The sequence below is a fragment of the Felis catus genome, chromosome A2 (genome assembly GCF_018350175.1).
Source record: "Felis catus isolate Fca126 chromosome A2, F.catus_Fca126_mat1.0, whole genome shotgun sequence".
Classification (NCBI taxonomy): Eukaryota; Metazoa; Chordata; class Mammalia; order Carnivora; family Felidae; genus Felis; species Felis catus.
The window spans coordinates 38648300-38662953 of record NC_058369.1 but is presented as its reverse complement, the minus strand read 5'-3'; the positions used below and the strand labels follow the sequence as shown (position 1 = coordinate 38662953).

Below are 14654 nucleotides of genomic sequence, written 5' to 3'. Positions count from 1 at the left end.
AAGTTGCCCTCAGCCATACAAGGAAGTACCAGGCCAAGCCCTAGACTTTTGGAGGTTGTTTTTGAAAAACAGATGCAAATACAGCCTGTGCGGTTGTTGTGTTCCCGGTGCCTGGCAGTGTTTGGTAAACAACTTGATTGCTAGGTCTTGGCCTCAGGGAACCACAGCTGCTCTCTCCAGCTCCCTGCAGACTTTTGTACTGAGCAAGGATTGCTTCAGGGAAAAATAAACAGGGGAGAACAAAACAAGTAAACATCACGGTTGTTTTGTGGCTGCCTCTACCTGTTTTCCTGGAGCTGTTTTGCAACCACAGGCCCTGGGCTTTGGTTCCTTACAAAAGAAAAAAAAAAACAAAAAGCAAAAAAACAAGGCAAGACCCCACGGCATCCCAGGCTTCTTTCTCTGCGGTCAGACTGTGGAGGGGCCACGGGACCTGGAAAGTCTGGGTGGTGGCCCTTGCAAGAATATATGCAATTTTAAATATGGAAATTGAAGGGGAGAAGGCTTTGTTCTTTCTGATGACCCCCAAGATGACAATCTGGTTTTTCAAATCTCTAGGAAAACAGATTGAATATAGCACAATTAATGTTTCAGCTCTTCTAGGCTTTTCTCTAAAATAAGTTAATGGGCTTTTAATTTATTGCAGCTCCTGATTGGTAGGGTTGAGACAGGGTTGCTGCCCCCCCCCAACCCCCCTCAAGGTGCTCTCTCCCAGGCCCTAAGGAAAAGGAAGGCTACAAAGTCCTTTTGGTGTATCAGCCTCGGGGCTCAGCCCCCTGCTGGCTGAATTCCTGACCCTAAAGTGGTGGAGAGCATTGCAGCGCCCCTCAGAGTGGAGGGACCCATCTTCATCGGAATTACCTGGGTGTCTAGTCGAAATGTAGATTCCTGGGACCTGAATCTCTGGCCTGGAGGTGGGGGGGAGTATGCATTTCAAGCTGGTGCCCCAGTTGCACACTCAGGTTTGCAGAACAAGGCCTTGGTGATCGATACCGCCACAGTGTAAATACGTGAGCTGGGGTAGGGAGCCTGTGATCTGTTGCCAGACTTTTGAATTTATTTTAAGAAGTTTTTATTTTTGAGACATGCACATCATTTTGATGCACTTACTTTTTTTTTCAAGTTTATTTATTTTGAGAGAAAGAGAGGGAGAGTCTGTGTGTGTAAGGGGGGGCAGGGGGGGCAGAGAGAGAGGGAGAAAGAAAAATCCCAAGCAGGCTCCCTGTGTGGGGCTCAAACTCACGAATCCGTGAGATCATGACCTGAGCCAAAATCAAGAGTCCGACGCTTAATGGACTGAGCCACCCAGTCACTCTGACGGATTTCCTTTTCCTTGACTCATAAGTTTGTTATTTTGGCTCCCTCTTTCTAAGTCAGAGAACCTTCTTCCCGAAATCATTTTCTTTTGGCCTAAATGATATACCTCTTTGTGAACGTCCTTCTAGAGAGATGGTGAACTTCTGTTTGTCTGAAAAGATCTTTATTTTATCCTCATTTTTCAAAGAAATTTTTTTTCTGGCTATATAATTATAGGTAGACAGTTTTTGCCTCTAGGCACTTTCCTGGGTAATTTATTTGGATGTCTGTCTTTGCTTCTGTTTTTTGTTGTTGTTGTTGTTGTTGCTTAAATTTTTAGCTTTTTTTTATGTCAATGGCTGTCCTTTCTAATTTCTGGAGTTGAGAATTTTGGTTAGAGTTATAGAGCTTGGTGGAGATGAAATTCAGTTCTGGGGCTTTTGGACTCTTAAAACGTATACAGACAAACCGTAGTGGTACATGGTTTTTATTCTCATATCTGCGGGGTAACTTGAATGGTTTAGGAAATCAAGCAGGACAACACTAACCGTCAGACCCTTAGAGTACGGTGTCTTAGCTGGAAACCTGCAGCTTTTCCGAGCATGAATGAAGAGGAAGGCTACATGAACTCTTCCACCCCCCCTTCCATCCCCCCCCCCCCCCCCCCCCCCCGTGCTGCTTTTGAGGGTGACGTGTCTCCTCCTACCCACCTCCAAGCCTCTGAATATGCTACTTTGGTTTTGTGGCATGCCTTTCCCACCTCACCTTCCTTTTCCTTCTAAAACTTGTTCAAGATAATTCCTCTAGAAAGCCTTTATCTACCCAGACACCTACTACGTTGTTTTGTGTTCGCTTGTACAGCTTCTCTCTGCTGCTGAATTTCTCTAGAATCACTGACATGGAGTGACCTCAGCAGTCATTTGGTATAGGGGTTGCAAGTTCCTTCCTTCTCCTCTGCCCCTTCCCTTCCCTTCCCTTCCCTTCCCTTCCCTTCCCTTCCCTTCCCTTCCGTCTTTCTTTCTTGTTTGCTTTCTCTTTTCTTTCTCTCTTCTTTTTCTTTCGTTTTCTTTCTTCATTTCTCTCATGCTGTTAAAAGATTAGCTACTATCTTTGAAAAATCCTGAAATTTCACAAAACGGTAATGATTCCTGCCTTTGTTTGTACTCGTGGAAGTTCTTGAAGCCCTGGGCTTATGTTTCTTTGTGGCAATAATTGGCTTTGGTGTGCACCAGCTGCCCTCTTTAGCTGAAAAACTGCTCGTCTTCCAGGTTGCTACCTTCCCCATAGCTCCCTGTACCTTACACACCTGGCCTATTTTGCTCTCTTGTCTCGTCTGCCTGGTCTCTGTGGGGTACGGTAGCTTTCCCTGTGTGAAGCAGGAAGCTCAGGGTCAGAAGGGCTAAGGATCCTCTACAAGACCTTGCAGCAAGCTTGAGTCAGAAGAGTGTCTAGTGCAAGGCAGGCGCTCATATTGTTTGTATTAATGTACTGGCTGGAAAATAGAGAGTTCTTGTGTGAGTGCACTTTGTAGAGTCAAGCCCCTGATACAGTGTGATGTTGGGCAAGTTACTAAGACTCTGCCTCAGTTTTCTTATCTGTGGGTTAAGATTATAACATTGTCCACCGGGAACTTTGTTGTGAGAATAGAAGTAGATGCAATAATTGTTGTCAAACACTTAAAACAATATCCAGTACATAGTGAGTTTCCGGTCAATAGCCCTTATATTTTTGTAGGATGCTGAAGAATGACTTCTTTCGATGTTTGATTCATTTGTTGAGCTGGTAAATCTGTTTTGAATGCCTGCTCTGAGCCAGGTGTTTTTCTGAAGTTTTGAAGTACAGCGATAAATACAACAGAGATGCTCCCTTATCTTGTGGAGCTCATATTCAAGCGGGGACAGCAAGCGAATACATGAGAAAAAAGTTTCTAGGTTATGACAGAAGCTCTGGAGAAAGCGAATAGAGTGATATCACTGAGAGTCGCTGGGGATCTAGCCTATGTAGGTAGGCAGGACAGCCTTCTTGCAGCGGCCTTTGCCCCTAAGATCCAGTGATCCAGAGAAAGCCATTTGTGTAAAGAGTAGGCTCATGGCATGACATTCAGCATGGAAAAGCAAGGGCTCCAGTCCTGAGGTGGAAGAACATAGCTTGCTTGGGGTGGAAGGAAGGCCACTGTACCTGTGTTGTAGCTGAAGATTGGGTTGGTGGCTGGAGGTGTCAGAGAAGTAGGAAGTGACCAATTTGCAGGGCCTTGTAGGCCACAGAAGGATGTTTGGTTTTTATCCTAACGATGGCAAACAACCTCAGCCCATCTCTTTTTGCTGTGTGACTCCAAGTTATGCTTATACACGCAAAAGTTCGAGAAACAGTCATGTGTAATACATTTGGCAGATTTCCCTCGTAGTTGGAACTGTACTCCCTGGAGAGAAATGGAAGCCTTCCATGGGCACCCAGGGGATGCTGTCAGCCACCCAGGGTGGCAGCTCACCAGGGCTGGGCACTAGTGCCAGGGTGAGAATTCTGTGCATGTGCGAAGAAAGCCCTCTCTGCCTGTAGCACATCTTCAGTGTTGATGGCAGATCGATGTAACAGTGATACGCGATAAAACTCTTTTTAATCAGGAATCTGAAAGGAGAAGCTAATAGCTTAGCTTGTTCAGAATAAATATACTTTATTAAAACAAAACAAAACAAAAAAAACCAAGAAAGCTAAGCAGTAGAAGGGACTTGGGGAGCATCAGTTACTGCCCCGATCTTTGCACATGAGGAAGCTGGCATCCTGAGATAGTAAATGGCTTTCCTGGGGCCACACAATGGGCAACAATATCAGGTTCAGAATTCGGGCTTCTCCACTTTGAGGCCTGTATATTACATAGTACATTCTGTCTTGATGGAGATACCTCACAGAGGTTTGCTCCTTCAGTAACTCCTGTGCATTTAAAAAATTATTTTGGAGGAGAAGTGTTCATTATTATTTAAAAATAATTTAAAAAAAAGAGGGGGGGTGCTAGGTGGTTCATTCGGTTGAGCATCCGACTTTGGCTCTGGTCATGATCTCACAGTTGATGAGTTCGAGCCCCGGATCAGGCTCTGTGCTGACAGCTCAGAGCCTGGAGCCTGCTTTGGATTGTGTGTCTCCCTCTTTCTCTGCCCCTCCCCTACTCATGCTCTGTCTGTCTCTCAAAAATAAATAAACATTACATTTTTTTTTAATTATCACTATTTAAATTTTCATGTTTTTTCATCCTCTAGGAAAGGTAATTACTTAATAGGAAATGGCACACTTATCCATGTAATATTTGAGTTAAAACACCTTATTGTTAGCTAAGCACTCTATAATGGGACATGATATTTTTGTAATGCTAAAATATGTAAAATATTTTGCACCGAATCTAGGATAAACAAAACATTTCAGTGTCTCTGTTGAAGTAATGGGTAAATGTATCTTTCACAACAGTATTTCCGGTTCATATTTTACAGCATCATATTTGATATATTGATCTACCCTCATTTTAAAGGTGTTTTCCCCTACCTCTAGATTCTATGTCTGCCTTGCTGTTTTTAAGTTTAAGGAAGTGGTGGTTTTAGAAGCTACATCTTAGTTATGTGTAAAAAATATTTTTGTATTGCAGTGTCCCAGGACCTTTTGCTGACAATTCCAGTTTCCAGACGGAACATTTGGGCAATGGTGAAGGCTTCCAGCCCTTCTCTGATTTGCTGCCAACCATGAACGGGTGGATGTGATGCTTGCTGGCCGAAAGGGTAAGTGAACTTTTATGATTATTTGTGTGAAAATTCACAAGACAAAAAAGTGGCCGCAGGGGTCACACACAGTGCAGGAAATTGATAGAAGTCCTAAGTTCATCATAACAATTGCATACTGAGGGTGAGAGATTCTCATTTTGAAAGAAGGGAGCAACTCTGATATTTTTTTCTGCTGTAACCCTCTTGAATAACCCCTGCAGTGATCTGAGGATTTATCAAAGTCATAACAGGACACAGGAGAACTTATTTGTGTGTGTGTGTGTGTGTGTGTGTGTGTGTGTGTGTTCATACTGTGAAGGGTGGGCTATCTAAATTATGAACCACATGCATAATTAAAAGAATAATTACTTTTTTGGTCCTATCATAACTCAGCAAAAAAAGGAGCCACCGTGGTATAAAAGTATAATGACCTCATCTTGGGTTTTAGAGGAAATTTAAGGCTGATTTGCTCATTAGGAAGGTCTCATCCCAAGCTTTCCACATGATGAGGGCTCTTAAGAAAGATACTGGACTCTCAAAGATATTCAGAAAGATGAGCATTTTTTTCAATCATTGTTCACCTCACTAAGATACTAATTGTAGTTTTTAAGGGAGGTCAGAAGAGACATGATGATCGTTTCCTCTTATATGTTTTTTCTGTATTTGATGGACTGTACCATGTTCCTCAGCAACCAGTGGCTCTTTTATAGTAACGAAGGAACAATTGTGACTTGCCTTTACAGAGAAAATAATTGGTTGAGGCCAGGTGTTGTGGATAAAAACTCTGACATCATTCACTGGTAGCTTTGTCATAGGAAGAGGTCACCTTTATGGGGAACCATCTCATCTCAAGTTTTGTATTCAGTGATTTAGTGATAAGACCCATTGGTGTAAACTCCATCTTGTTTGTCTTAGTGTGACTGTGTTTGAAACAGGCTCTTTTTAATGGAGGGAAGTGTAGTGAAGGAGAAAGAGAATTTTATTGGAAATTGGGAGACCTAATAGTTATCTGATATGGGACAGGTTAGTCTCTATTGTGACTTTCTATATTTACTTACTTACTTATTTATTTATTTATTTATTTTTAAGTTTATTTATTTAGTTTTGAGAGGGGGGAGAGGCAAAGAGAAAGGGAATCCCAAGCAGTTCCCATGATCAGTGCATAGCCTGAAGTGGGGCTCGATTCCACAAACATGAGATCATGACCTGAACCTAAATCAAGAGTTATATGCTTACCTGATTGAGCCACCCAGGTACCACTGATTTTCTACATTTAAAATAAAGCACATAGGTTAGAGCATCCTATTTGTCAGTGCTACCAAGGCCTTAGAAGATGTCAATTTAAATGCCCTCGTTTAACATTAATTTTTAATGTTTATTTATTTTTGAGAGAGAGAGAGTACGAGGAGGGGAGGGGCAGAGACAGAGGGAGACACAGAATCCAAAGCAGGCTGCAAGCTCCAAGCTGTCAGCACAGAGCCCGACGTGGAGCTCAAACTCAGGAACTGTGAGATCATGACCTGAGCCAAAGTCAGATGTTCAACCGACTGAGCCACCCAGGTGCCCCAAAAAGCCCTCATTTTATAGATGGAATAGCTGAAGCCCTTAGAGTCTAACTGAGCTGTCTAAATCCCTGGGCTTGGTCAGAACTAGAGCCTACTTCCTTTTGTCCTCAACGATTTTTGTCCTCAGTGATTTTTTTCTTGTCTATCTCTGGTATAGAGGTTGAGACATCTAGCCAGTTGAGTAAAATTTCTCTGATAAGTGTCTCCTTAAGACATTGTTATACATTTAGTTATTTGGGACAGATAGTAAAAGATTTTACAGTTAGAGATCAATGTGACCTCCTTCTCAGTTCACTGATTAAAAAAAAAAAAGCCCTAATGAAGTAACTAAGGCAATTATTATTGACCAGGTGATCCTCAAAGAGCCTGGGAGCTCTAAAATTCACTTCCACGTAGGCTAGTTTGGTACTGTATTCTGCTGGAGTTTCAGATTGAGGAAAAACAGTCTTTTACCTTCCTGACATTCCTTCTTTAATTGGCAGGAAATAAGGCCAACTGTAAATGGGAACACATAAGGCAAGAGTGTCCACAGTGAGGAGAAATGGTTAGTGGAGTCATGGAATTTAGAGAAGATAAAGGTCCTCCATCATCTTCCTGGGTAGTCTTGGGGAAGTCCTTTGATTTCTCACCTATGAAGTTCCTCTGAGGGCTTTCCACTGCTAAATAGCTATGATAGACTTCTGTGGATGGTCTGCAGACTAGTGAGCAGATAGCATGCATTATGAAAAATTGTATCTTTTAGGATCCAGGTAGAGTTGAGACCAAAGCCAGGGTCTGTCTCATACACACATGAGAATTCATAGAAGTGGTTGGAATTCTGAAGGCACTGAAATAATAAACTCAGGTTTGAGAATACCTGTCATCTCTGTCGTCAGTATTGGGAAAGTGACTCAATCTTACTATCATAAAATTGATGTATGAAATTAAACAAAACCACATGAATGGATTAAAGACTGGGTTCATTTTATTGATTAATTTCATTGCGTGAGGCCTGCTATTTGAAAAATCATTCTGAAGAACTATAATGAAAATGATCTCTCTTCTGAATTGATAAAATTGAATACCAGTTTTTTTTTTTTATTAAGGAAGTGCTTTATATTTATCAGATTGTAATAAACTGCCCTTCACTATGTTTTTAGTAGAAAATAGAAGTATCTGAAATCTGATGAGCTGGGGCATGTGTTCCGATTTTCTGTCCTTCTTTTCTTTGTCAAAGCCCACCTCCAAGGTTTTCCAAAAGACTAATTCTTTTCCTCCGTGATGCAGTAACCTGGCTTTGCAGGCACTCTGTATCTGATAGTCCTTTCACTGTCAAAAATGTATCCACTGTCCTGTGGCTTTTTAGGACATTACAGTTTATTGAGTAACCAAAAGAAGCACAATTCATTGTTAACTGCTCATAATTTGGAGTCTTTAGGCTCGAAATAAACTCCAGTTCTGAGTGCAGTGTTTCATGGTAAATGTCCTCATGGTAGAACAGGGTCACAGTCACAGGCATAGGCAGCCAGAACAACAAATTGCTACTCACATGCAAGGCAGTGAAACCATCTGAGAAAAGGTTTGTGCAAAGAGATCATTACAGCAAATGTTTAAGGTAACAAAATGGGCAGTGTCCTCATGTTATGCCGGTGATAACCATGCCTGCATAATACATTACCTTAGGTGCAAGATAGAGAAAAGGAAGGCTGAGTGCGTGAGGTCTCTCTTCGTGATGTAGTTCTTTAATGCCACCATTCACCAGCAGGGAATGAGTTGGCTCCTGTTTCCCTGGCGTGAAGCTGAAGTTGATATGGATACCTATGTGATGCACATCACGAGACTCCACGAGTGAAGAGTGGCTAAGTCTGCTGCATATTTAATAGGCAGTTAGCCACAGTGTTATTAATAAATGTGATAATAACAGTCTGGATTTGCATAGAGTTTTCCTGAGAAGAGTTGAGTAGAGGTGGTGAATTGCTGGTTTGTTATTCAGCCTGTGCCTTGGCATTGCCCACTCTCTAGTAGTAAATTGTGTTTTGCTGGGGGATCTGGTGTAAGAATGTAGCACCAGGTGACATTGTTCTGTCGCCAATTGTTTTTCCTTACTTGCCCACAGTTACTTATTTGACATTCCTAGTTATAAGCTATTTGGATGAAGGAAAAACACGGGAAATAATTCTTCTCACTTAAGACTTGAGAATGGGCTATGTTTTGGCTGGGAGTTCCTTGCTTTTGTATAAAACTTGAGAATGTGTATTTTTTTTTCATCGGTTTTGGGGTGCGGTGGTGGTGGTGGTGCAGCTTCCAGGAAGAGGTGGGGGCAGGTAGCAGGTGTTTTGGGACAGGAAAGCTGTCTGATGGGCTCCCCTTCTGAGCCGCGTTGTGCTGGAACCTGTCAGTGGGCAAAGCCACTTTGTTGTGTTTAAACTTCCAGGCCCTGAAATTTTGAGTTTGAAAAGTAATTTTAGCAATTTAATAAACTACATAATATGTTTTATAAGCTGGAGCGAATGATCTTAAGTATTTTGGTCTCTTTCATAACACAATGAACCTAATATTGGTAAAAATACAGATCTTCACTCATGACATAAAGAGTGGCTAGATTTAATAAGCAGTTATGAGTGCTGGCAGCTGCCTATCAGATTGTATAACTTGGGCTCCAGCATGCGAAGACAGTGTCAACTTACATTTTATCTCCGAAGTATTTTCGAGGTGTTTATTTTGCCTTTCTCTCCAGTCGCTAACCTAATAGAGGTAATGTAATTGGCTGAATATTTTCCACACAGCTAATTGGCTAGGGGCCAAGGTGGAAACCATTGTCTGGCTTGATGAAGATCAGAAATTAACATGACATTTACGTGGAGGTAATGGAATATATTAGTAGTGTAGTCATTCAGGATGGTGAGAGCGAGAGTGTCCATCCTTTCCCTGCCCATAAGCAGCACGACGAGTTCTGAGGATGATGAAGGAACCTCTAGTCCCCATCCCACCCCCATCTCTCCGTACTTCACAGCAGTGGCCAGCCAACACCTGTGTCAAATTTACTTTTCAGTTTTTCAGACAGAACTGTAAGACAAACTAATGAATTATTCCCTTTGTCAATTAAAAAAGAAAATCCACTACTATTGTAAGATGAAATTCCAATTAGAAGGTTGCATTTAATTCAGAAGCTATAACATTGTTTTAATGAATTCTGTTGGAGGTGACAGTTTATGTGAGATAAATTTATATGGTGTAGGTAGATATAAATTCATTGGATAATGTTAAACATGTTACTTCATATATATTAGCTGTGAAATTTATTTCTTCTCTAGTTATGTCCCCAAGGAGGTAGAGTCAGAGGGAAAAAACATATCTTCAAAGAAAGGGTCCTTTCTGTCCTTTCAGATCCTTGCTCGAAAACAGGCTTTTCTCACTATTATTAAAAAAAAAAATCTGTTAAATTTCTGCATTAACTGAATTTATGATTCTTAGTGTATGCTATTTATAAAATTGAATATAGGTTTTATGATATAGGAAATTAGTCTAGGAATGAGAATATGATCCAATTTTGTAATAAAGGTAATCTGCATTTATATTGCAGAGATTTTCCATTCCTCTCTAAGCCCCTTATGGGATTATACACACATTTTTCTGGACATACAAATTCACTATAGAGTAAACTTTTAATGGATTGGGCAGGCTTTTGTTCCCATGACATCTACACAAAAGCATCAAACCCTTGCCTAAATCAAAGGTGGTGAACATTCTTGACACATTTTGGATCTTACATTTCCCCTACCGCTGCCCCTTCCTGTGTCCTTGACAGACATCACTAATTGATCACATTCTCCCTTCTGATGAGTGCTGATTAGACCTCAGAGTTTCTCCACCTGAATTCCTAGAGGCAAGCTTATACATTGACCACTGGCATGAGTATCAGCAAAATAATGTCAATCCGGTGGCTTTTGACCAGTCTTTATGGTTTTCCTTTGTTTACCCAGTACTTACTCTAATATCTGGCATCCAGCGGTTAAACACTATGTGTTTGTTATATTAATGAGAAAATCTCACACACCACAGTTTTAGCAGTTATCTGGTTGTGTAACAGTTGGGCTTTTGGCACGTGTCTGCCACAGTTGTGTGATGTGAAGTATTCGTTTTTCTACCTTTCATCTGGTTTTGTTGTTAACTATGTGAAACATTATAGTTTTGTAGTTTTTTTTTTTTTTTTTTTTTCATTCTTGAGCTTTGGAAAAGATAAAAAAGAGACCATTCTCACCCTCTTGTTACCTGTGCATCAACTGAGGCTCAAACCTAGAAGGAAGTGGTGGGGTAAGAATGAAACCCAGACTCTCACTCTCCAAGTGCAGTTTCTTTCTCAAAGGGAGGAGCGCACACATGTACCAGGTGCTGACCGGTGCAGGGCAAGTGCCTTGCAGTTTCCTTTTGCATATTAATCTTGGTTTTTATCAATACCCTGAAGCAGGCCGTACCAGGGAGGAAGGCATTCAACTATTATATTTCAAACGATATCTTCTGTGATGTAAAATTCTAGGAACTTAAATTACACTGCGTGTTGTTTTTCAACAATAATCTATTTTCTGTTAACTTGGTTCAAGTTAACGCACAGAGACTGAAAGAAGGAAATTGCCACTTAGTCTCTATGCAGTGCAGGCTGCTGAGGTGCCCTGTTGAGAATTGCCATCCTTTTAATTCCTTCTTAAAGAAAAATGAGCAATTAGTGCATTGAAGCACCATTTAGTTAATGTACATTTTAATTTCATCGCAGCATATTGTTTGATTATTTGTGCGGTCTTGGTCCTAGTAAGCAGAGTTCTGGAAGGTGATTGTAGATGAACATGTGAGTTGTTAACCTCTTGTCGTGTGTTGATGGGGGAGTACGGTCGGCCTTAATCAAGGATGACAACATCAGTGGGGCCCATCCTGGTCTGCTCTGATGGCGACGCTTGGATTTTCGGTGCACACTGTTCCGTGCATCCCCAACCACTTGATTGGAATAGGTCCTGAGACGAAATCTCGTTCATGCCTCTTTGTGTTCCGCGAGATTTATTAATGTTCGCGACAAAGAATTACAGCAGCCATTCATGGGGCGTTAGTTGTTCTAGAGTGGTTTGGATATCGCATGAGTTATTTCGTCCAAACAGCATCACCGTCTTCTGGATGTTACCGTTTTCGGTTTTCTTGTTGAGAAGACAGAAACCCAGTGCCTAGGTCGGTCACCTGCTCCGGATCACAGAGCAAGTTTTGTAAGTGAGGTTTACCTTAAGTTGTGCCACTTCCCAAGCCTGTGTCTTCACCACAAGGGCCTGCTGCCTCTTCGTCTCTGAATAGATTCTGTGGTTCCTCAAGGCCCTTTTATTTGATTCAGGCAGGGAAGATTTTGTGGCTTGTAGTTGTCTTTGTGGAAGAAATTGGAATCCAACTCATTTAAAACTGCAGCTTAATATACAAACAGGATTTTTATAGAACCAGTGATATAAAAGGAAATAGCTTCTTCCAAAAAAATTTTTTTTTCAGAAATATTCCTTACCTACTGGCCTTTTCCTCAGTCTAAAATCTCCCAGAATCATGCGGGTAGGCTCAGTGTTGTGTGCCTCCTTGAGTTCTCTCCTAAGTAAAGATGCTCCTGGTAGTGGCAGCTCGTGGGGTCCCTTACGTTGGAGGAAGTGAGTTTTTTCCTTGATTCGATATGAACAGGCTACATAGGAGCAGCAGTCCAGTTCCTCCTGAGAATGGGTGCGGGAAGGCAGAACCTTGGCTGCTGGAATTTTGTGCCCAGGGCGAGAGCCAGGCATTGGAAAGGTCAAGTGTTGCTGCCTTGACAGGTTACTTAGGACCTTTGTCTGTGGCCTACAGGGATGCCTGCCCTTCCAGGATGGACGTGCCGGCTAGATGGCCAGCACGCTAGCTCCCGGGATGCTCTGTGGACTTGTTTTTTTTTCACGACACCTGCATTCAGTTATTATTGAAAGGATTCCTCTCTCCATATTTTTTAAGAGGCGCCCACTGGATTGTGTAGGGTGAAATGGCTTGTCATTTGTGATTTCCTTCACAAGTCTTCAGGAGTGAACAAATGGTGCAGCATCTTGATATTCTGGAATCTGGGTGATGGCTGTCTGGGGCTCATTATACTCTTTCCTCTACTTCTTTATGTATCTGACCACTCTTATAATAAAAACAGTTGTAGGTGGGTGGGGGTGAGGAGTTTGGCTCCTTACCTAGTCTGTCACTGGGTAGAACCAGGTCTCTGCCCCGCTGTGCTCCACCCCACCTTGCCCAGCTCTCAGCTGCTGGTGTCATTTAATTGATACGAAGTCTTGGGGCAAGGAGATGCTAACCTAATCAGCCAAGAGTAAAGTAATTTTCTGGACAGTATAGATAAAATGACTTTACCTGACATATTTCTCTCTCATTCTCCCATGGTCGGCGTTTGGAGGGGAGGAGATGGAACTTGAACTCCGGGCCCATCAGACTTTATTCTCCTTCACCTCTGAGTCCTTGGGGCCATGGTTTTCACAGTGCGGTCCCTCAGGATGCCTGGGAAATGTGTTTAATACAGATTTCCACAACCTCGTATGGGTTAAGGGGAGCATGGCGTCTGAAGTAATGGTAGATAGCCCCAGGTCTCATTCATTCTATGGCTGTGGCCAGGTCATGTATCCTCCTCAAACCTCAGTTTCCTCATCTGTCAAATGGGGGCAATGGTAGCATCTACCCTTTCGGCTGTAAAGTCCTTAATACAGTGCTTGGCCCCTTGTAAGCACTAGAAGTAGGTTACTTGGAACCCGTATTTTAACCTTTTTGAGACATTTGCAAATACACTGGTGTAACTGGGAATGTTAAGGATGTAGCAATTAATGCTCCAGGGGGCACTGTGTGGTGGGTATAATTTCAACCCTCTACGTCCTAGATGTGTTTTTTTGTAATTATTAAAAACATTTTAAAAATCAGTATTAGAATTTTTTACATAGATGTTGGAGAAAGAAGTCTGTCACCAAAGTGTATAAGAGTTGACAAGTGTAAATATGCAGTTAGACAGTTTCAAAAAACGTGTATTATTTACTGATCAATGTAGTGTCTCCTTCGGAGCCATTACACTCAGCATTTCCTGTCAATCTCGCCACGCTGGTATAATCAGACTATGGATATGCATATTAAAGTACAAGAAAGTTATTGTGTATGTGTGGTGGCAGCTTTTTAATTGTTAATAATGTTGCAGCTTTAAAAAGGTATCGGGATCGTTTACTGTTAGGATGGTTAATAGCCCTCAGAATTGCATGAGAAATCAGGCGGCGGGAACACGTGTTACCGATCGGCTGGTGTCTGTGCCTCCAGCCAGTGCTGCAGGTACCAACGGAAGGTTTTATCTGATCTGGGTGCTGAACACTTGGAGATTCCTTATGCTTTTCTTTTTACTCCTGCTTTTTTTTTTGGTGGGGGGAGGGGGACTTGTACTCATGTAAGTGTGTGATGGCAAAAGGCTGGCATAACATCTTTGTCCCTATCAGGGATCAGCAAACTTTTTCTGATCACGGTAGTAAATATTTTAGCCTTTGGGCACCGCAGTCTGTTACCGCTACTGTCGTGCGAAAGCAGCCGCAGACGACCCGCGAATGGGTGGGCATGGCTGTGTTTCCAATAAAATTTATTGACAGACAGTGCAGTTTGAGTTTTGTAGAATTTCCACTTGACACGAAGTAGTAGCGTTAATTTTTTCCCAACCCTGCAAGAATGGCGAAACTGTTCTTAGCTCATGGGCGGCGGGTTCAGTTTGGCCCCAGGGCCTGTGGTTTGCCGAGCCCTAGTCTGAAGAAGATAGAGCGCGAAGCCATGCTGGGGATTCACTTCTTTGTTCTTGTTCTCTGACACTTGAGCTCTTCACTTTCTGATGAGATAATAATGTCTTCATTTTTGTACCCATCTCATCTGGAGAGAAGCTCTTCTATGTGATTGGATTATTTATTGATTGAGGGTGAGAGGTCTGTGTGTGGGGGTCTCCCTCCTCCTTCCTGTATTTAAAAGAAGAGAAATATAAACTGGAAGTAAAAGTGAGGCCACGGGTAAAAGA

The 14654-nt window shown here is 42.1% G+C and overlaps 1 protein-coding gene across 5 annotated transcripts in view; it reads left to right on the top strand.

Moving 5' to 3' along the window:
• Positions 1-4927: 4927 nt before the first annotated feature.
• The window catches only part of FOXP1 (forkhead box P1), a 509316-nt gene continuing 499589 nt past the window's right edge, over positions 4928-14654 (top strand). For all 5 annotated transcript variants that reach the window (XM_045053185.1, XM_023249951.2, XM_023249952.2 and 2 more), the window contains exon 1: positions 4928-5057. The gene's annotated coding sequence lies outside the window, so the exon portion shown is untranslated. The remainder of the gene's footprint in view (positions 5058-14654) is intronic.